At 40.3% G+C, this 24,506-nt stretch overlaps 1 protein-coding gene across 1 annotated transcript in view; it reads left to right on the top strand.

The window, feature by feature from the left end:
- LOC150077450 (LIM domain only protein 3-like) overlaps positions 1–24,506 on the top strand; it is a 155,589-nt gene that overhangs the window by 64,485 nt on the left and 66,598 nt on the right. The window contains exon 2 of the mRNA XM_090386826.1: positions 3,987–4,068. The gene's annotated coding sequence lies outside the window, so the exon portion shown is untranslated. The remainder of the gene's footprint in view (positions 1–3,986; positions 4,069–24,506) is intronic.

Raw genomic sequence — 24,506 nt, 5'->3', positions numbered from 1 at the left:
GAGATTCGATCTTCTCTTATTCCCGAGAATATCTTCTGTTATTCCTCGAAATATAATAGCAGAAGATATTCCCTATAGCAGAAGACAATAACAAAAGATATTCCGTAGAATATCTACTAATTATAAATTAGTTATTATTATTACCAAAAGAATGGTGCGTAATAATCAGAACAGAAGGGACGGGAGGGAGGAAGACCAACGCACGGTATATTTACAACCCAACTCCTCATACGCCTCTTTAATGTCGAAAACGACTGGGAGGGAGGCTAAGTATCCGTAGTTTGATATCAGCACTTAATATTAAAAATACTGGTAGCAAGTTTGATTTTATGGACACAGAATACAGCGCCACCTGGCGAGGTTGCGCTGGAAGGCAACAGCGAAAATTAAAATTCTAGAAGTGAATAATGCAGTTCTTTGGAGGATATCTTGTCACATCTGGATGAGACCTTGCCATGCAGAAACTGTTGCGGGGGGGAGGGGGGTTCTGCGCCCGATTCCGCATATTTTCCTAGCGCTGACGTCACGGATCGCAAGCCATTATTCTACAGCGGGCGGTTTTCTCATCGCTTGGCGACAATTTTCTTACATTCTCCTGCACCCTCGTCCCCAGCGGCGGAGGAGCCTACCGACAAGCGGCGCGGCTGCTCGGATCAGCGACCAGGGAAAGGTGAAATGACGTGGCACTAATCGGCGGACAAAAGCAACGCCTAATCTATCATTTCGCTCGGCTGGCTCCGTCGCTTGCCGCGCCACATTTTAATTAAAACCCAATCCTATCATCCGGGCAGCGTGCGGCGGACAGCCTTTGTTCTGCTGTGACATTTTTCCCCGGAAAGACACGATTGTCGAGGAAAGAATGAACCCCCTAAAAGGCCGAACTTGGCGCAACCCGTTCCCAGCCGTGTGTGGTCCTGTCAAGTTGATTTTAGACTCTAATATAGCGGAGCAAATGTCTCATCTTTTGCGCTATTCGCCCGTCGCTGCCGCCGCTCGCTGCCATCGCTGTTGTTAGGCGAAGGCAGCTAAAACATATGGCCGCCGCTAAATGCCGCAACAGTGTGGCTATTAGCGTATCCACCGCATTAATGGAACGCCTGCGTCACTTTATTCCACCCTGTTTCGGCTGCTCGCTTTATCAGCAAAATAATATCGGACGCAGAGTTTTATATTTATCGCGAAAAATAACGCAGCCGTAATGTCAGACGTACAAACGAAGAACGTCTTTTATAAAGTTACAAGATGACGTCATTGCACGTTGTGTGCGATCATGTGCTCGTCAACGCGATCTTCGTTTTCCATTCACTTTAATAACAGAACGAAGGATAAACCATATGGTCAAGGTAAGTGTTTGCTGCAACTTTTAGCGCATTGTTTACGCTTGAAATTGCTGACTTTTCACTTAATTCTGGCAGTTTCTGTAACGTCATTTCCGAGTAATATTTTACGCTTCCGGTTTGGTAACATCGCTTCGATAAAAGCACAGTTCCACGTATTTAAGTGCGCAAACGCGTTAGTTTATTGCCAAATTATAAATAAAATAAAGCTATTAAATGCGAGCGTATGGGAGCTGTTTCGGCACTATTAACCCTCGTCAGTTTGAGAAGCCAAAAAATATTTTTAGACAAAAATCGTTATATAATTGAATGCCTACAAATAAAATCCGCGTGAAAGTTATAGTTATTTAAAACTTTCGCGTGGTATTTAAGTTATTAAAAAAATAGAGGCAGACATTTTAACTGTCTGCAATTATAGAAAATATTAGCTGATACATATTAAAAGAATTTAATATGAATTAGAATTAATTCAAAGTTTGGATAATTCGAATTTTGCTGTATCAATATCACTTAAGGTTTTTCCTTTAAACTTCAACCGACCTGTTCTTCCTCCTCCATTTCATTCAATCCTTATAATTAAGTCAGTTAATCCCCGAAATATCATTTGCCGCCCTAATGGCTTTCTTCCCACCCAATAATCCACCACAGAAGATCATCTAAGAAGTTTATCAGTGATCGATATGGTTATTAACTGAGCCCGGAAGACGTAATCGATATTGATCAGTCTAGAAGTTTTTGACATGGATTTCTGAAGCGGTCGATAAACGTCTTTTTGATCAACGCAGCCGAGAAAATTGACAATAAAAACCCCCAGAATTATAACGCTAAGTGAAATTGTGTTGTTTCCCGTCAGACAGTTAGCTTGTCTGCTGGTTCTTTTGCGATTTCTTTTTCGCAGCGTCCTCTGCAAATGCCGATAAAAATTTAGAGCTCTCGAAGGACTCTTATTGCTGGTGGAGTCAGAGCATTCAACACAATAACTTCGATTTAGATAAGTACGCCGCGTTTTCTTTTTAAAGAGAAAAGTGTGAATTTTCTTAAATCAAAAACCGGCCTTACGTGTCTAAGGGGAGGTTGTTTATCAGGCAAAACGCTTTCTCATCAAACTGTCTTTTCATGTACTTGCCCTTATTGTTTTCTTACCCTTTGTTCAACGGCTGAAGATGATTTAACACTCAGAGACTCCTGGTGGTATTTGTTTCCAGCGTGTTTGCACTATAAGCATTTCCAGTGAAATTTGACAATAATACTTCACGCACTGCAAGACTGAATGTATTTCGAAATGTACCATTGTCTGGTTTTTAACATATTATCGGTAATGATGATTAATCATTTTTATGACTCAAATTTTCTGTTAAGCTTCCCTTTAACTACAAAAATACATAAATTAGACTTAATTGTTTCTTGCTATTTGTGCAATCTCTGAGATGTTTTTCTGGAACCTACGCACCGGTGCTCTTAACTGAATCATTAGGAGAAATAATTATGTGCACGTGCGTTGTGACAGTCCAAGGCCCCCTTGGCGATCTTCCTCTCACATTAATCGCATCAAAACCAGTTACGCAAATTCAAAAGGTCATGCCTCAATCGGCATTAAGCTTGATTTCGAATTTTAAAATGTATTTATATATATACAGCTTTGAAGCTACATTTCAAGAAGGTTCAGATCTCCATCTGTACTTTTTTAGCAGATATAAATGTGCTAAAAGGCTCAGCGAAGAGCAAATGATGCCTATTTCGCTTTCAGATATTAGAACTCCTCCTAATACCTTCTAATTGTGCAGTGAGAACTGCCAAAGCAGCCAATCAAATGCCACGTTTGAGTGGTTGCCTTTTCCTATTTGTCTAAGCTTTCAATTTTACAATTATTCAAATTTATTTGTTTACAGTGTCTCTTGTTTACTGAAAGTCTGTTCTAATGTCCACCCTTTCGGTCTTTCCCATTCTGATCTTCCCTTATGTCTATTCCTAAGGTGATGTGGAAAATGGTTTGCGAAAATCACCACAACAGACTTACTGATGTATTTTAAGATGGTCTTGACAGCTAAAGGTTAAGACATATGGTAAACCCAGCTAAAGGAGCAAATTATTTTTTTTTTAAAATAAATAATGTAAAGGAAACAGAAGAACCGGAGAAGAAGATTGGACTAGCATAAGGAGAAAGAAACCCTTCTTAAGTGGACGGGGAAGGACTTTCCAAATCCTAATTGTAGATATTAAGATAATCACCACAACTTAGCCAAAGTAGCTGAAGCAATTTTACAAATCAGATAAATGGGAATTATGAAGTACAAATCCAATTATGGGAAATCCTTCTAACTGCCACTTTTTAAGTGGCTTTGCAATAGGATACCAAAATCGATACCAAACTAAATGGAGTTAATCTTGTTAAAATAGAGACATGATAGCCGAATTACCACAATGGCACATCATCGATGGATGTCTCAATCTCTTCTTATTTGTAGTTTTCTGCTGGATTTGCATATACTGTAAGAACAGCAAGGTATGGTACCCTCCCTTTTCTACATTTATCCCCGATAATTTTTATTCTCCATTAAAAAAAAAAAATTATTATACTATTTGAAATATTACTTATATGAATCCACCAATAACTGCGTATTATTAAAACCATTTTTTTTCTGTTTATAGATACTTGTGGTATTTTTATCGTGTGAGCTCATTGTCAGGAGACTTGGTAGGAGCAGTGACTGAAGGAGGAGGAGGAGATTTGGTGAGTAGCTCTGTACTGTTGCGACTCATTTAAAATGTTTGCCAATTTTTAATATATACATGGATAATACCAACACACGTATACTTCATTTCAGAAAGAAAAATAATTGTTAATAAGAGTGCGCTCAATCGGTAACTTCAAGGTATGTTTCATCTATGCCCATTTTACAGAAAAATGTGTGTGTTAAGCAACAAAGCAACTAAGGATATGAGGCATCAGCATATTGTGTCTGTAAATTGCGTGCTGTGTGGTTGATTTGTCTGATTTGATGGATGAAAAACCTACGTTTCCGGCAGAAAAACCCATGCATCCATCTCCTGAGACTGAATAATTTATTATGAAAAAAGCCCATAAAAATTCCACACGTCATTGATGGGATTCGAACCAGAATCCCATCAATGACGTGTTTTTCTATCCCGTGCGGAGAGGCCAGTGAAATCTACTGTGCTCCCCTCGAGGGTGTATCTGGCCGAACATCACACATTCATGGGAATTAGTACCAAATCTTTGGTTAGGTGTTTGAGAAATAGCGTTCAGGCAGCTAAGTCAACAAGGAGATGTCACCATAAATCCCTAAATTATGTGTGTTTCCTGGTCGGTTTATTCGATGAATTACCACAGTTTCCAAAGAGGAAAAACCGTGCAACCTCTCCCGAGACCTACTTGTTTAATGTTCGATTGGGTTGAGATCCGAAGAGATAGCTGACCAAGGAAGGGACCAAGTTTGTTTACTGCTGGACACTACTGTCTCCTGAGAAATACTGAGATGGTATGACATTGCTATTGTCGGTTTGCGTTTTTTCCAAAATACACAAAGGAACCACTTATGTTGTTAACTTGGCCACGTTGTGAAAACGAACCATTTGCTTCTTTGGTCAGCTATCTCTTCAGATATCAACCCAATCGTATATTAAAGAATTAAGTCGAAAAAGTGTCTGAAGTTGGATCAGCCGCAATCCACAGTACTGCAGATAAATAACATCCTATAGATCATTTCCTTGAGCCCACGGCTCTTAAGGCTTATCCAGACCTTATCAAATAGAAGCTAACCTCTTTAAACTTTCACAGAAATTGAAAGTATGGACCTAAGAACAAACACCTTGATGTAACCTCAAAAGAGGGATGAATGGTGAATAATATGAGCCAGCTGTGAGATGAATTGCCATCAAAAAGCTATTGTTCAGGGAGGGATTTGCCATATTATTTTACCACCCAAACACAGCTATATAAGCTCACCAAGTGGAAAAAAATCTGAATTCGAATCCAGTCAATGGCGCGAGGAACGGGTCTTTTTCACGTGGCTGAGTTAGTCAGTCTCAGGCGAGGGCTGCATAGTTTTTCTCCGGATAACTCGAGTTGTTCGTCCAGCAAGCGATGAGACTCTGATCAGAGTCCAAATCCGGGTCTGGGCAGTGGCAAAAACTTTAAATAGAAAGCAATATAGTTCTCCAGTGCAACAAGCCTTTTCTTTGGAGTAGTGCAATACCAAGGCGACTCGTGGTGAAGTGCATCCACAATATGAGATCGATGCATTAAGCAATAAACCCAGTTTGCTTATAGCTGTGTGCAGAAAAAGGCTATACCAGCCATGTGACTTGTAGGGGGCCATCATAATTTTAGAAACCCAGTACGATACGCTTTGTGGACGTTCACAATTCATCGCATAACCACAGAACTATTATATATTTGCGTTGACGCTTACAAATACGTGTCAGCAAAGACACGAGGTCGTCCTTGGAGTGTCACATATTTATAATGTCTCAACGATTAACAGGAAGACTATTTTCCAATTTTTTTTTCCTGATAATTTTGTTATGAAAATTTTTGTGGTTGTTTTTACAGAAGATCGTAGTATCTGTTGACACGAGGACGCTTTAAACTCCCACAACATTTAGTCCACAAAAAGAAAGACAACATCAAATGTAAACCTTCGCATTTAGCAATGTAAAACTGCGCCTTCTACTTCGGCAAGTTAGAAACCAAGATACCTAACCACGTAATAGATTTGTTATTTTACCCTTCGATCATTCCACTAGAACCTCATTTTGTTTTATGTCAGCTCTGAAACCAGTAAATCTCCCTATTTTCCTCTCCCCGGTGTTTGTTGCCGGCCCGTTTAGAAAGCGTAACTGCTTGTCTTGACTTCTAACCTTAATACACCATCTTTAACATCTGCAGGTCTAAACGACCCAGGCAATATCAGCTCGTGCACCTTAATAGGTGTCTGTTAACCGCACTACGCATAGTTATGACATATTTCATGCTGCGGAATCATGCTATTTAAGCCTGGTTAGCGGCAACCTCAGTGGAAAGATGAGAATTATTAGGAGAGGCACCAGTTACCCACCAGATGAACTGCAATAACGCGCAGATTCCGAATCAAATGATCCAAACAGATATTCGGGCCATTTCAAAGTTCAGAATGGGTTACAACGGGCATGTCTTTCTCTTTTGGTGACTGCTTGGATAATAAGCTGATGGGTGATAAATAATTTCTAACAGTATCTTCAATATTTGCTACTGACTTGATATTTTCTTGGACATTCTGTAGTTTGTTGACTTAGGGATTAAACAACCACAAGCTCGTGTTTTTCTGACAAGCAGCGATATTCCAATACTTTATTTATTTAAATGGTAGATATGAGGATACATGCCAGTACTTGAGCTACAAATCCCTACAAATCTTTTTAAAAGGCCCAAATTAAAATTTTATTAAAATCCATCTACTACGAGCAGAGTTATTACATGCGGACGAACAGACGGACATGGTAATCAAAGTAGGCGCATTATGCGTATATGCTGACGAGCCTAAAAGCTGGTGTTACACTAAAAGAAGCCTATAAATATGCTTCCAGTCGATATGATTAGTATTCAGGCCTTTCTGGGCCACAGTTACGGCCCTTGCTAACCGTAAATTTGGTATTTCTCCCACCAAAACGGTGGGAGAAATACCAAAAGAACTATTCTACCGCACGATTTAATACTACTAGAAGTGTGTTACAATAGGGTAAGACCAGGAGTAACTTAGTTATGCCATAGCATTATTCTTTTTTTCTTTCTGGGTACACATTTCGAGCTCCGGCCCTTCAGAAAGATTTAAGTATGCGCCATTGTTGTGGAAATCTTTCCTAAATTCTTAACACGCAAGTAGAATCGTATTAAGGTAAATAAGTCACTCCCCCCCCCTCCCAGTCAAGGAGAGAACGCATTGTCATTCGATACAAATAATTAACCATGTTCTAATAATAACTTTCGCTACTTATGTCGAATTCTTAAGGGACAATTTTCAAATTCCTCTTATCGATTGCGTGGATGGATTTAGCTCAATTCGAAAAAAGAGATGTTGGTTGTGTTGTTTGCTTTGCGTTACATAAAGAGTTTAAAACCCATCGAGGGACACGTTTGAAGAAATTTGCTTCTGTCAGCTCTCTTGAATCTTATAAAATTATTCCCTTCTTTACAAAATCTCTCGCGTTTATCATAAATTGAGCTTTTTCTTTAAAGATATAAAAATGTACGCGATCACCATTATTAATTCAGTCTGCTACGGATGGAGGATTCACACAATTTGTTTAAAACGACAGCAGGACCGAACCCTCTTTGCCAAGTGAAATGTGCCATGTACGAGCGCGTGCGAGTAGATGTATTATAATGACGCCATTCCAGTCTCTCTTCCCTAGAGACAACTTATTGTTTTCTAAGTATTATGACTTTTTGTCTCTTCTTTATTTATTCTTAGAATACGTCAAAATCATAATGTACTGCTACTTTCAGTCGTTAGATGTCCTTGCAGCAGTTTAACTAGATATCAATTTTAACGTAACAAAATTATAGTCACTTTGTATGTACGCTAAGGCCAGTTTATGAATCAAAAATCCGGAGCGTCCGGAGGCCCGGTATCAAAACTAAGAAGTTGGTCTTAAAATATTCCTTAGGGTATCGCTAGGCGCCTTAAGGGTGGAAAAGCTGCCTTCATCTTAATATCACTAAGAACTAAATCGTATTAAAAAGTGTGAATCATTCCTCAGTCTTAAAAAAAACACAAGCAGCCTTCTCCGCGGTTATCATGAAGGAAACCTACAGGTACAACGCGCTCCTCCTAACTTCCTTCTCCTTTGTTCATCTTCTCGGTGCCCGTTAACTTTCATCCAGTGTTGAAAGCTTTCCTTAGATGGGTGTGTCTTGTTTTGACATCCAGGTTATCGGATTTCCATTCTGTTCGCTCTGCACGGAGCCGCTTGTTTTTCGACAGAAACGCTCCGAAGAACGTCGCTTCGAGTCATGCAGCATCTTTCAGACGCCCCAACTGAAGAGCCATTCCGTGTCTTCATTTAAAAACAAAAGAAAAAAAATTAGTTTTCTGTCTATTTTGGATAATTATTTTACGATCATTCTATTTTCTCGTAGGTGTGTTGTAAATTCTTCTATTAATTAATGAAAAACATCGAATATAAAATCAAAAATGCTCATCGCTTACTGGATATTTCTTTTGTAATCGGTGTTTATAGACAGTCACTTTAAAAGAGCGTTTGTTATCCAGATGGCGCTGCACGCCGCGTTCACTTAGCTGTCCATGAAATCAGCACAATTAATGTGCCTATTTTGCGTAGGTCGTGACTGCCCAGTCATATACATCCATGGTATGTAGCAAGGTGTATCTTGTGTAATTAAGAGACTTAATTGGATCACGAAATGCGGTGGGGTCAAGTTAGACTGAATGAACACTCCCGTATGACCTTGCGGATCTTTTACAAAGGTGTGTGCGCTTATTAAAAGCGGAGCGTTGTACAAGAGTAAAACTACAACACGGGCTAAATTACAAAGCGAGATTAATAAAATAACGAAGGTAACGTATAAGTTGTAAAATGAAAGTGGGCTGGGTTATTTAAAATCTTATCACTTTTTTGTGTAGGAGAAGGAGAACTTAATTAGGAGTGCACAGGCGAGTATTATAAATGACGTCATAAACGCTACACAGTTTGATATTTAAATGCTTGTTCGAGAAATTATCTAAAGCAAGAATTGTCGAGTTCCAAAAAATGATTGTTGGATAATTGCAGACGATTTTGTTTTGATGGATGCTATGGACACTTGGTTTGAGAGTCAACCAGAGTTTGTTTTTTTTTTTTGTTTTATTTGGAGGGAATTAAAGCCTTGGTATATAGTTAGGATGTTTATTAGTGTTGTAGGAGACTGCTGAAAAAAAAAAATAATAATAATAAGCAGCAAATGGCGCCTGTGCCCGAGCACGCGCGGTAGATGGTTTTTGTGAAACATCCTTCGCGTTTCTTTTAGGTATTTTTATTTGGGTGTATTGATTACGAAATAACAATGGAATGTAACGAAAATGCGAGACGAAAAAATACATTGTTGACAAATACCTGTATTGTTGCATTCATACTTCCTGCAGGAAGTATTATTGTGACGTCATACTGTTCAACAAATAGCTACAATCAAATGGGTAATTAGGCTATTGGCTTGGATCTTGGGTCTCTAGTGAAAGTCGTGGATGACGTCACTTCCGTGATGCATTTTTCTTGACTGATCAGATTTACTAGGTTGTAGATGCCCCAAGGATGTTTCACATCAAAGATACTTTTGTCGTTCTATCTAAGAAGTAGAGCAACTTGATCAGTGGTTCATATCCAGTAACTCTTCCTTCAAGCAATGCACTTTTACGAGTACAGAGGGCTTGTTGAGATGAACAAACCAAACAAAAAACATTCTCGTAGAGAGACCCGGATGATAAATATCTCCTAAACTAGATCCATAAGAGCAATTTTCTGACAGGAGCTATCTACTGAGGTCTTATCTTTCCAGCCACATCAGACTTAAAACAAAAAGGACTTAATTCGATGAAATGGACATCGTCATAGAGATGGTTTGTTTTGTTTATCTATTTCCATTGTAAAGACTCAATCATAGTAGACCTCCTCCTCCCACACCCTATTTCTCGCGCGCAGCACTTCGCCGTCTCTTTTCTAAAGTCTTTCTTTATCCTGCATCTTTTTACTAGCATGGCAGAGTTGACATCATCATCAACTGTTGTAAGATTCTCTCCCCCCCCTACCCTTTCCTCGTGCTCACTACACCTATTTGGAATGCAGTCATTTAGAGCGTTCCACCATCAGGCTTTACCGGTAACATGCGGGGTTGGAAATTGACGTGCCATGTGGCTGTTGGCTGATGGGTACAGGATTTCGGGTCTAAAACAAAAGGGCCTGCGACTCGAAGACCTGTTTAAACAAAATCCCTACTTCATCACGGCACACTGTTCACGGCACATTTCCAACCGGATGTTTATGGGGTTGTGTGACGTCGGCTGACACAGAGCCCTCGTGCGATCAGAGAGAGAAATACAATAAATCAGGCCATTACCGAGGACGAAGTGTTATGGCGGTAGGGAAGCTTCCCTCTGTCCCGTCTTAAGCCTGCCCATTGCTCACGAAGCAATTTCCAGAGAATTTTATAAAGGCGAGGCGCTCCGGACTCGAAGGCTGACGCGAGTATTACAAACAAGGCTAAATCAAACAAGGCTTTCATTCATTCCTGAAGGGCCGGGCTCTTTCAGGCAATCCATATAAAGCTGCCTCTATTCATCTTCGCCTAAGTGGTTGTCCGGAGAGCGGCGCATACCTCTAATCCCAGGCTTTTATCTCGCGTGCTGAGCCCGACTGAGTCAATTTAAACTTGCCTAATGCAGATGTATTACGAGGCTATGTGCTAGCGGCGATCGGAGACCAGTTTAAAGTGAATGCAACGCCGTTGTCAATTTCTCCGCCGGCGTCTCTCTAGTCCGCTTCTCGCGCCCTTAAAGCCAGAAGGATTGAGGTAGGCCCGAACAATGGCCTATACTTGTGTGTGCTATTGCGCCATCCCTGACGGGAGGAGATGGAAGTGAACGTGCGCGGTGTTCCCACACAACAACCACATCAGATGGGGGGTTGTCAGGGTTAGCGGTAGGTTAAAAGGGGTTTGCTGCGTTGTGTTTTTTTTTTCTTTTTTGTTCTCTCTCTTTCCCTTCTTTAGGCGTTGTTGGAATTCGGTAGAGACGCTGATGGATTAAGTACCCGACGTCTGAAGCATAAGTTAATGGGATTTAAGAAAACAGCTGAAGGAAGGGACCGTGCATTAGAGATTAACACGCTGGATTGCAGTTAACCGCATTTCTTTCATCTGTCTCCAAGGAAATGTGTGGTCTCCGGGAAATTCGTATTCGTGGTAGGAATCAATTAAGGACTTATCAATAAGAGGTCATAAGCCTTCCTGAGATGGTTATTAGCTGCACACTCAATATATCGAAGTTAGCAACGTAGAGGAAAGAAAGAAAATCACGCTTAGCTCAGTCACCTGAGAGTGAGATTGTAATCTTTCATCTAAATTCCTTTGCTTGATATTTTTTATCAGTATATTCTGGATGAAAAACCTGAATCCCTCAGGGGGAGGTTTAAAAAGCTCATGGAAATCTTTCTCCGTCTACAGATGATTCGAAATCTAGTGGTTATATGATTATGGTAGTGCTTTGTAGAAAATTTGAGTATAACATCGAGAAAAAAGAGGAAAAAGTACATAAAGTGGGTGGTGATGTATAAAATGTGGGTTAATCATCGCCACTATCATTTCTGTATGACTTGAACTGAAATAATTTCCAAGATATCCGCCGGGAATGGCCCGAATTTTACGATAGACGTTACTTACTTTTCAAACAGCCCCATTCCTTCCTGCATCAACAAATTCTTGGACAGTCTTTCCTACTCGAGGCTTTGAATCTAAATAACAGCATAATCTTACTATTAAAGCTCTTTGACTAGCAAATGAATGAAAGTCGTGGATTCCAAAACATGCCCCTTCCCCCCCCTGCGATTCCAATCTCTGAAGTTGTCTTGGCTTTTCAGTCATCCGAAAATGAAAGTATGTAAATTGCAACACAAAAGCGATTAACATAACCAAAATAGTAGTTTGAAAATGGTCACAGTGTTCATTACCTGTGGATACCTCGCGTGGTACGCCTATATAACGGCGCTCGTGTGTGATTAGCATCAAAAGAGAGCCGATGGAATTACTGTTTTCGGGAACGCCACGTTAATATCTTAAAATGCACAATCAAGTTTTGTGTTAGGCGCAGGAAGTGGGCCTCCTTTTTCACCGATCATAAAAGTAAATGTATTCTGAGGGTATTCTGGCGGGCAACATAATTTTCCCGCATACTTAGCATTAGTAAATGGTTCCGAGCAGGTGGAGCAGTGTCGTAAATGGATTTGCCATGTGCAGATGAGCACCTTTTCACGAGAGTTACAACTACCCACCGAAGGCAATTTGGCTACGCCGGGAAGGATCTTTTGTGATGTGTACACGACACATGCCACTCTCATAACCACGTGTTCAATATAATTGCTTTAAAAAGCGGTCGGACCCACTTTATAAATAAACCTGTCGTTGTACTTTGACCGGATGTCGTCTGGGGAGGTGGGGGACGAATAATCTGATTGAGAAACACCATCCAATAAACGAACTAACTCAGAAGCATTCATTCATTATGCTAGATGGAGTCTGCAAACTTGCCCTTTGTTAATCGAATTGAAATTGTACGCGGGTTCAGAACAGTGTCAAGAAAACGCTTTCGGCACCAGTTCTCATTTGGTTCGTAACTTTACCGGCGAATCACCAAAATAGAATATTTTGTTTCACTGTTCACAATAAACTTGGAGATCAACGAGCAAAAATATTCCTAACCCACCATTAAAGTTTACACTTCCATGTTTTGAAATGTGCAGATTTATAAAATAAAATAGTACCTGTACGCAGTCGATTACTGCAGAATAAGACCAGATGTGAAGTATGTAGTGTGCGTTGATTCTGGCCACTTAACTAACAGCGGTCATCTGGAAGACAACTTCCCGATACTCGTCCCTGCTACAAGGAGGCAGGCCATCTACTGCAAGCGTTATCCTATCCCGAAAAAGATCCTGGATCTACAGATCAAAAGATAAAACCGGTGTATGCCAGCAATCCCATACTAGCAGGAGTCCAAACTAGTGATTACAGCGCCAAATCTTGCTTAAAAAGTGGCCAGCAAATTCCGTCCCTTAATGGGTAGCACCAAAGAATAAGATGCAGTAAAAGGCAACCCAAGTAAGGTGTCGATCCAAGTATCACGTCCGGTGGCAAACCCAAGTAATCATCTAAGTTCACTTGAGTCAAACATAATACCAATAACTGGAAATACAATACTGACTCTGAATCTTACGTGGATGGAGCTCATAATCTCTCCTTGTTGTCTCCCGGATCGCATCAAATTTCAGATGCATCAACTGAAACAGACATGCTCTCAGAAGATCTCAGTGCTACCTCTCTGCTCTCAGAAGATCTCAGTGCTACCTCCTTCCCTACTGAAACTGAGAATCCTACAATCAAATAAATTCCAGGAATTACACTTTAATACCATGAAGAAATTCCTGCATCAAACTCAGCTAATCAGAGTACCCCATACTGCAAAATCTGATATTTCCCTGAATTCTAATACATCAATGAAGGAAATTATGAGCTATCCAAGGAGTTTCGCAGCCTAAAAGCAATTTTAATTAATCAACAGGCTGAAATCGGACATCAACGCCGAAATTAAAAATCTCACGTCACTTATGTCTTGCCACTTAAGAGAATAGGAAGAACTCTGAACCTACTCTTGAAACTAACGTTCTCTAAGGGAACAAGAATTCTTCATTACCTGACGATGCCCTTAGTATTGAGACCAGATCTTCATCCTCCACTGGTTTCAATAGTCCTACTACTGCAAATATTAATTTGCCAAATCCTGTTAACATTCATGACTCAAGTCATTCAACACAGCAATTTATTGACAAACAGGCTCTGTCAGATGATTCTTCTGATATAAATCTAACCACTTTTATCACCTGCTCTCCTCTGCAGAATACTTCTGCCTGTACCGCTATTTTACAAACTCATTGTCAACGCTTCAACATCAGTTAAGGCAACATGTACAAAAATAACTGCTGCTTCGTCTAATGAAGTCTGCAGACCTCTCTATAGGGCTGTCGCCACAGTGAATAAACCTGCTTCTAATTGCTAGTCGCAAATGTCACACCAAAGATCAAAACAGAACAAACCTTCATAAAACGCTGAAGCCTCTACATCTCAAGCTACTTTCTCCAAGCTTCCAGCCAAAAGTCATCAGACACAGAACGTAATTAATGCAGATAAATCTCAGTTACTCAAACAAAAGTACAATATCACAATTACTCCCACTGAAGACCGAATTTTTGTTTCTACGCTTGGACCCAGCACTAAATCTGAAAATCGTATCAACTTAATTTAAGAAGATTATGGTTTCAGTGTGGATGTCCGTTCTTTGAAGACACGGTGTCCCACCTACTCATCTTTTATGATAACACGCCTTCCATCACAAACGGTAAAAGTGCTGAATTTAAGCTCCCTCCTATCAGGGGCTCTAGTCAAACGCTTCACGGACAGATCGCCAAGGGAGTCCAAAATCTGTTCTCCAAATGCATAGCAATCAGCGTCTCTGCTATTTACACACATACGGTCTTCCCTCGTCTAGAATCCCCAGATTTCAGTTGTTCAGCGTTTACCTTCAGAATTGCAGGAGTATAGTTAGTAACCTAAACCACTTTAGAGCAATCCAAGACACACATATTTATGACATTTACCTGCTCACTGAAACCTGACCCTCCTTAGATATTGATGACCAAGAGATTACTGTATAGATGGGCAATATAAAATCAATAGAAAAGGAAAACATTCTAATTCTGTGAAACTGCATCAAATTTCAAAAACGTTGACTCACTATACTGCCTTCCCCACCTTAGCAAGTTAAAAGTTTTATTAGTATTATTTTATTTTCCTCCTCCCTTAACTAATAGTGGCCTTCAGTACTTAGAAACCGCGCTGGAATCTGTCTTCCCCGCTAATTCAATCTGCTGACATAGCAATGGTTTTGGGTGATTTTAACTGTCAACTGGCCAATTCAGGATCTTCTTCTTCATCACTGCAAACGAGGGATCTATTTAATAGACTTCACAGTTATGGTCTTGAACAAATTTGCCTTAGAAAATGCCTACCTTGACCTAATATTCTCCTCTACGCATACAGAGGTTTGCAAATACAATCCTATATTCTACCCGGATCATTCACCAATCACTTTTGACATCACTGTGACTTCCCATAACTTCGAATGCTGCTTCCGTTCTCCACGATTCAATTTCAGAATGGCTGACTAGCTTCTGCTCACCAATAACCTGATCAACTGTGTTCATTCAGTTATATCCTACATTGTTCCTTAATCCCATCTGACGGCACGCTCTATCTACCCGCACTGGTATAACAGCGAATTAATACATAAAATTATATCCAAAGAATTTTATAAGAACAAGTACTGTATAAGCAATTAGGCGACAGTCGATACCGCGAAATATTTGGCCAACTCCGCAAAGAAGTGAAACCCTCATATTAAACTCTTACAATGTGTATACAGAGTCAGTTCAGGATAGTCTACTTATTCACAGAGATATTAAACCATACCTCAAGGCTCCCCTCTAGGTCCTGTACTTTTCATTTATGATTTCCCTTCTTTCATCCTCCAATGTTCAAGTTGCTCTCTATGCAGATGATCTAAAGATCTACTAAGCAGTGATCTCTTTCTCAAAGTAATCTCTTTCTCATCTTGAGATCTCCACAACCAATAAATACGGAGTACACTATTAACTCTATGATCATCGAAAGGTGTGACTAAGTCAACCATTTGGGGATTCTCTTCTCGAGCAGTGCTAAATTTGATGCCCATGTCCTTAAATTCACTAGCACAGCATTCAAAACACTGGAATTTATCAAACAGAACACCTACAAGTTCAAAAACTACAGATATGCGGTTATCCTTTATAAAACTATTGTTCTGCCAATCCTTGCATTCAGTTCACCCATTTGGAATCCTCACACAGACTTTAATTAACAAAATTAAAGCAGTCCAAAAAATGTTGACCGTTAGCTTCTGTTCCCTAATCCTCTATTTTATCACTCAGTAAACTAAGAATCGTTGTGTGATTACTTTCATCCGAGGCCTCTGTGCACTAGAAGAGTTTTTATTGCTGACATCACCGCTCTAGCCAAAGTAATCACTGGAACTTATGAAGCAGCTGATATCCTCAGTAAAATCAAATTCAGTGCTCCTTGTAGACAAGTCAGGAACCTTACACCGTTTCGCCTTTGACTCTGCCACCACAGACTTTATGAAGTTCAGTCCACTGAAGAGAATCAGCAAATGACTGTCTCATTGACAACTCCCAACCACTGATGAACTCCATCCACAAGTTTGCCTCTTCTCTTAAACTGCATAGTGACTAGCTCTCATCTAATTATTGTAGTTTATTATTATTATTATTTGTTATTATTTGTTTTATTGTTTTTCTAACCTCTAATTAACTTATTTATTATTTGTTTTACAGGTAACTTAACTTAATGCATATCTCTTTTGTACATATGATTTTAATGTTTGAATTTATATCAATGTTTATCTTCCTGTTGGATCTCTTATTATTGTTATCAATTGTTCTGCTCTCGAATACACTTAACGGTTACCTGTTGTGTATCTTGTTATTAATAGCATAACATGAAAGTTCTGTTAATTTTTTTTTTTTTCACAATAAGTTTATTCATTCCTATAAAAACGGTATGCAACCACATCACTTCATTCCCCTGTTTTGGCTTGCACAGCCACATCTCCAGACCTCAGGATGGCAAGTCATCGTCGTTCAGATCATTCTTTGAGATGGCGGGCCGTTGCAAGACTTGAGGTCTGGCAGTATCAGGCGGAGGTGGCACGTTGGTTTAACGTGTCACGCAGTGTCGTCTCAGCGCTATAGAAGCATTTTCAAGAGACAGGAACCATTACAAGAAGAGCTGGCCAAGGTCTCCCGAGGGCTACATCAACCAGAACAGACCGCTAACCAGCTCTAAGAGGAAGACGGAACTCTACGGTGTTCTACCTGTCATCAGCTGTCTCTTGAGGTTGCTGCGGCCATAGGTGAAATCTTTTCCAAGCGGACCGTGTTAAGAAGGCTCAATTCAAGTGGACTCTACGTCAGGAAACCAATGGTTTGTATCCCATTAAGGCCAAACCAACGCAGAGCTCGTCGAAACTGGTGCCATGAACATGTGACTTGGGGTCCTGACAAATGTGGTACAGTTCTGTGCTCCGATGAGTCCCGTTTTAGCTTACAAACAGCATCTAGACGTTATTTCATCTGGAGACAACCAGGAATGCGGTACCATTCTTCCAACATCACAGAAAAGGACACTTAAGTTTGAAGCGGTGTTCTGGTGTGTGCCGGAATAGTCATCAACGGCCTCACCTCTCAATGATTTTGACAGGGGTACGAAGAACAAATCCCCCAACCATATTTGCAACTTTTTAGGGGTACGGTTGGCCCAAATTATCATGCACGACAACGTCACTGCACGTAGAGCTCAAGTGGTAGAGGAATATTTTTAAACTGAAGATATCCAACGACTGTCGTGGTCAACACGCTCACGAGACTTAAATTCAATCCAACGTGTGTGGGACGTCCTTGGGCGTCGCATTGCACACCAACAGCTAACTCTCCGGTCACTTGAATGAGATTTCTTGCCACAGGTCTTATAGACACCCTTATACCGAGAATGGTTCGCTGCTGCCATGCCTGCTTAGCCGTTGGAAGGTATCATACGCCATACTGATGTCATGTGACCATATTTTCGACCATCTTGTATCGACTTCTGTACCACATTTTCTACGTGTACTGTGAATTTTGTCGAGCAGTGTAGTTGCGCCTGATTTTTTAGGCGTGTTATCATAAGCGATTTTTGTCTTCACCATGTCATTCCGTCTGTTTGTCCGTCCGTTCGTTCACATATAACTCGCAGTGTACTGGATGGATTTTCTTTAAATTTTATATTAGCTCTTTGAGAAAATATTTTGTCGAGTCAATCCGAATTTAATTGAAATCATACCAATAGAAACCTGGTAATTATTATTATTATTTTTTTTTTATTTTTATTATTATTTTTTTTATACTTATCACATAGGACGGTCTTGGATAACACAGTTGGTTTAATCATCATCCTCCCCTCACTGGGTGGAAAAGACCTGAATTTTTCCGTCAATGACGGGAGGAATTTTAAAGGCCTTTTTTCACAACGTGGCTGAGTTAGTCAATAGTAGAAGATGTGTGGCCTCTCTTCCTTTGATCACAGATGCACAGATCGGAGTTTAAGGTCAAATCTAAATAACTTTCTTTTAAAGAACTGTCTGCTTTGAAGTTTTATCGTATAAGGCCTAAAAGGTATCCAAGTTTTTCTGCATTTTAATAAGAGTTACTTTAAGGACGACTAGTTTAGAAATTGTACATTTGATGAAAATATCCCATCTAGATGGTCAAGGGGTAAAACTCCCAACTAGAATTTGTAAGCCGGTGAGGGGAGGATGACGATAAACAGTCCTACAGGTTCCGACCATAAATCTTTGCATCTTGAGCAATTTTGACGTTATTAACCCTATGGAATCACGCACGGGCTGTATACTTGGTCACAGGGATAAAAATTTCTTTATAGTGTATATGCAGGATTTGAACATTTTGATTAACCCTGCCAGCAATTTTTTTTCTTTGTCGCCAAGTGATTAATATAAAAGAAAAATTTAGACATCATCAGTGAAGACACCTATATATTTCGCATCTGGAAAAAGAAGATTTGGAAGTTGCTATTTTGATTTTCAAAGGCCTACCATAAGTCAAGTTTACTTACAAAGATAACCATTTTGAGTTTTATTTGGGCGAAAATATACAGTTCGTTGGTTTTCGTCCACTGAAAGATTGGTAAGGACAATATCAGTCTTACATTCAAGGTCAAAACGAGAACTGCCAGAGATGCAAGGTCATCATCATGTACACAGTATAATAGTGAATATTATCGCAACGTTGAAGGAGTTAGTTGTCTAATGTTGCCTAAATTCAATAACAAAAAGAGACTTGTTAATGGGTATGCGAATATTAATTAAGTTAAATTAGGGCCTTATTATGGGGGAATTTATGCACGTGGCACAGACCAGCGATCAGCCTTCGTTTAGACAGAAGCTTCAAATTATGTTTTTCTCAGATATGAGTCGTATCGATCTTTCTAAAATCTTATGTCACCATTTAATCTCAAGATCAATATTAAGGCACCATAAAAAAAAGTTTACCAGACAAGGGCAGCGAATTCCAGGCTTCCTATTGTTTGTCGTCCCATCGCATGTTTCTGAATTTTATAAAGTTTAGAGACAGATTAAGGATTTGGAATTCAACGTCCAGCAGCAGTCCAGGAAGCCTGGAATTCGCTGCTCTTGTCCGGAAAACGTTTTTTCGGTTTTTAGGTGTAATTTAGATATAGATTTTGGTTGCGTTGAATTACCATTTTATCAGGTTGAGTCAATGTATGGACTCAACGATATCGAAAGTGCCACAGCGATGCTGATTCATATTGACTTAATTCCTGACTCAAATTCGATGGTTGCGGATCTGCAAAGGTGCTCAGTTGGATTCAATTAGTGACTGGGAAGCTCACTACAGTAGACTGCATTCACCCTCGTGTTTCTGGATATAGCTATATACCATTCTGTGCCTTTTGACATGGCGCATTGTTCGGTTGGAATAATCCATTTGTAGATAGATATACTGCAGCCAAGACGAGTGCGCCTGAGCCTAAGCAACCTCTGGTATCAAGGGGCCAAATATTCACCACGGAAACACTCCTCACAGCTGCACTAGCAAGCCCTTACTGCTGACAACTCGCAGGATGGGTGCACGGACTCCAGCTGTTTTTCGCTATCGGTGAAACAGCAGGATACGCCATTCGTCAGACAGCAACGTTTATCCAATCCTCCACTGTCCTGTGTCAGTGTTCCTGAACCCGCTGAAACCATACCTTCTTATGTTTGTCGACATGAGTGAAAACCAATTTGGTCTGTCCTGCGATACTCCATCCTTGAAAAGAATGGGGTATCACAAATTGTGACGAGCGAGAAAACGACGTATAAATCTCCTAGTTGCTAACACATTCGGACTAACAACGCGCTCCCAACAATGCTAAGACGTATTGAATTCACTTGACCTCAATATTGTTGGAATCATTTGGGTTGGAAGTTCTTCCGCAGTTCAAGCCAGCATCCAGCAAAATAGTCTACCTTTCACTACTACTAGCGATCATAGGGACAGAAACTGTGGGCGTCTACAGGTGACCTACCATCAGATCGCCTCTACACGCACAGAATTTCTATCCACAATGATGCACGATTTATTTGTATTAAATTATACCAACAACAAAAGGACCTCGAGGATGAATACGATCTCCCAAGGCAATTGTTTTTTTTTTTTTAATTTAGATGTCTTAAACTATCCCACTGCTTGATGTAATAAATACGCTCTCTTTGGGCAAATTTTCAGTTGTCCACCGTTTAGGTTGTTCCACTTGAACTGTTGTGATCAGTTTTGAAAAGCATTAACAAAAGGTATCGTCGGAGGAGGAGGGGGGGGATAATTATCCTACTGAAACCTTGTCTTCCAAGAGTCTAATCTCTTATCTTTCAAAGCTAGAAACAATTTATGATCTAGAACATCTACCTCGGTGATTGAGTAACCTTTGGAGTTTGGACAGACTGAAATATCTCTACTTAGATCCATGCGTATTGTGTGTGTGTTTTTGGCCGATTATGGGCCATACTATTTCCACATAAAGATGGCAAAAATAAGATTAAGAACAATACCATAAAAATATCTTGTGTAACTTTTACATATCAGTCAATGAATCAGGTGAAGTCGGAAGGAAACTTCTTCCAAGGATTCAGAAATTCAGGTTTTAATCAAAAGTTGAATTTATCGCCGGGAAAATCTTGACACAGGAGTTGGAGATCCATAATAATTTTCCTCATAGATGCAAGTATTCATTTGATGAGAGAGAGTGAAAACTTTGCAAGTTGCCACAGCTTACAACATTCAACTTCCAAAACTAAACTAAACCTTCTCTCTACAAGCAGTTGGGACTGCTATCGAAGAGTGTACACTTCTTCTATTTCCACAGCCGGATAGCGTATCTTCGATACGTTCATTTGTCTGATCCCCGACTACTTCTAGGTGAGATGCACGCCGGTAGCTTGCGGATCATCAGAAGTAACGAGCTGTAGGGAGGATGTGAGGCAAAGGGGGGGAGGGAGGGAAAAAAGCGTGATGTTAGTGGAGCCACAGTCCGAGGCAGTGCCTTTAGCTAACCAAGTTGTGGGCGAGAACATCATAACACTCTCCGCATCCTTCAGTACTTATCTGAACAGCGGAGACAGAGATGAGCAGAACCAGCTCCGCGAGGCTCCTGCCGACCGTTCATTCCGTAATACAGGATTTAGTCACTGGTGACCCATTTACGTAATCTGATGGCACACTGTCGACTCCAATGCCATCTGCTGTCAGACTTTAGGGTATAGTTTAGGACGCGAGATGAAAATGGCAGTGGAGAAGTTTATTTGGTGTTAAGGGCAAGATGCAACCCGGGATGGAAGATGTAAGCGGAAAACTTAAAATGACTCTTCAGAATACAGTCGTATGAGGGCGCCACTAGAGACCACAGTCATCACGGCAACAATTTCGACACATACTTCTGCCTCAAAAACCTATATAGAATATACATTAGGTACGTAATTCTCTTTCTCGTGCACCAGCGAATGCACTCACGCTCTTCTTCATGCACCTTACTTTTCTCTCTATCTGCACGAATGCAGATAGGCGAACTAGGCAAAGTTCTTTCACCAGTAACAAAATGTTCGAAGGAAATTTGTCGAAAATAACTAACATTAAGGATGTGAGAAAGGATATCTTCTCTTAAGAATTTTCCGAGATCGGAAAACTTTAATGTTTGCAAAGTAGAAAGATCGTGTGGAAATGCCTGGCAACAAGTTCTGATTGATAAATGAGTGTAGCGTTAAAAAACAAAAAAAGACATAGCGGTGTCGTAAATCCAAATTTTTTGCCTGTTTATTGATGTCCTGCCTTTTTGACTTCTAAAAGAAAAAAAAAATCATCACGAATGGTGCTCAGTTCGTTTCCCCCAAAGAAAGAGGTCAAAATGTATATGGAAAGCCGATTATAATTATCAAATACCGTCTGGTCTGGATTGGTTTGTTTACCTGACATCTGGCGGCGAACAAACTAATCATTGTTCTATTCATTCACGTGAAATTTCTTTTGTGGCGCGAGACTGGTCACTGAAAACGGTAGCCCAATGTTTAGTCTCTTAAGTCTCCTGCCAGAGAATAATGGGCAGCCTGACTTACCTCCTAGTAGTGTGTGCAGGCAACGTGGTGTACCATGCGACCAAAAGCCAGAACACAACAACAGAACCTGACATAATACTTCTCATACACCACACACAATACTTTTGTCTGGCTTTTACACAAGAGTACTTATGGCGCAGCTGTGAGAAACTATTGGTGGCGCCCCCTCCCAAAACACTATTTTAGTCTCTTAAACAACCTGGACATTTACCTTCACGTACGCTTACCTCTACGTTCATCTCCATGGGCAGCACTCTTCGTACGTTGGGTCTCACTGCTCCTGCTGATCCCGCTTGCTGGGTAGGATTTGCCTTAGGGCCTGAAATGTCACATGGCGCCCTTTTCAGGGTAACTCTAACCCTGCAACCTTTTTTCTTCCCTTGGCACTGGGTGAGTGGGTTCTCCAGGCCAGGAATTTCCAATCTTCGTTTCCTCCTCCATCTCTAACTATTTCTCTTACTTTCTTCTTTTTTTTTTTTTTTTTTTTTCCTCTATCAGTAATCTCTCACGACCCTGGCAGACACTAGCCAGAGTCAATTGACTGTCTGGCTACTTCAAGTACTATTGGAAGTAGCCAGGCAGTCCATAAAGACTATGTTTAGTGGCGCTGAAACTTGACTTGAAGATCCTACACACAGGAATGATACTGCTACTAGTCTGCGTATAAAATCCAACAACAAAAACAATAAGGGTCCCTCCACATTAGGATGTCTGAAATATCGCACAGCATCATCTGTCATAACAGCAGCCACAAAGGAATATGTATGTCGTGTCATTCATCCAGTCCTATTGATTTCGTCCCATGCAGTGTCACTACATGGGACAGAAATTGGGGAATCATAGACGTCCCATTCGCCTGGGAAACTTGTCATTGGCGGATTCTATTCCAGAATTGAGAGCAACACCGCCATTAGTTCACAAAGTTCACAGCAAGGTGTGACTTGGAAACACTCAAAGATTTCTCCCATACAAGTTGTTGACACAAACTCAGGATCCTGATATTGACCACCGTCGATACGTGAAGAACAGGAAGCAACCGGAAAAGCGCTGAAATTAAACTGATTAAATAGCAACGCACTATCTATGACTTTTCTAATCAAATATTTAATAAATTCAATATGGAGGTTATAAAAAGGAGTGTAACTCCTCAGTCTAAGCCGCGGGACAGTTGGCCGTGAGCGATAAATGGTAAGGTAAGGGTATTGGTATTTAAGGGCACAAGGACAGCCAAGGCCAAAATGTGCCAGATCCTATATTAATATCCTAAAATAATATAATGTGTTTCATTCTGGCATCATAGGAATTCATATATATGTATTTGCTTCAGAAAGGTATAGAGTGTAGCTAGGTTAGCACTATTTCCAATCATGTGGGTAAGCGATAACGGTTCTTGCAGTAGTGATTGAGAGTGGAAAGTACTTCTGAAACGGGAATAGTGAGGACAATCAAAAGTATATGCTTGACTGTAAGCGGTAGTGTACAATGCGTCCCTCGAGGTGGGTCATCCACCATGAGTAGAAACATATGGGTTAGGTGCGTATGTCCTATCCTTAGTCTTGCTAGTACAATTTCTTCCTGTCTATTTTGTCTAAAGCTGGAAATCCATAATGCCTGTTCTTGACGTAAGCATTGCGGATGTTAATCTCAGCTTTTAGCATTAGATCCAATGTGGATCTGTTTTGTTGGAAACCAAACTGGTTGTTGTTCATCAGTGCTTTAGTTTCAAGAACCCAGGTAAGCCGTCTGTATATCATTCTTTCGAGGATTTTACTTAGGCAGCTGGTTAGAGAAATAGGTCAGTAATTTTCAGGAAGTGAATTTTTTCTGGTATAACCAGGAATCTTTTCCTTGTTTAGGAAAGGCTAAAATGATGGAATGATGCCAAGAAGATGGATATGTACCATCAAGAAAAATCCGATTATAGAACATTAATAGTAAATTCAAGGCCGTACTGTTTATATGTTTCAGCATTACATAATATATACCATCAGGTCCAGCTGCACTGTTGGGTGATCTATTTAATGCTGTTTGCAGTTCAAATAGGTTAAACGGTTCATTATAGTCAATATATTTC

Source organism: Mastigoproctus giganteus, chromosome 12 (genome assembly GCF_048544385.1).
Source record: "Mastigoproctus giganteus isolate SK-2022 chromosome 12, ASM4854438v1, whole genome shotgun sequence".
Taxonomy (NCBI): domain Eukaryota; kingdom Metazoa; phylum Arthropoda; class Arachnida; order Uropygi; family Thelyphonidae; genus Mastigoproctus; species Mastigoproctus giganteus.
This window is presented reverse-complemented; position numbering and strand designations above follow the sequence as displayed.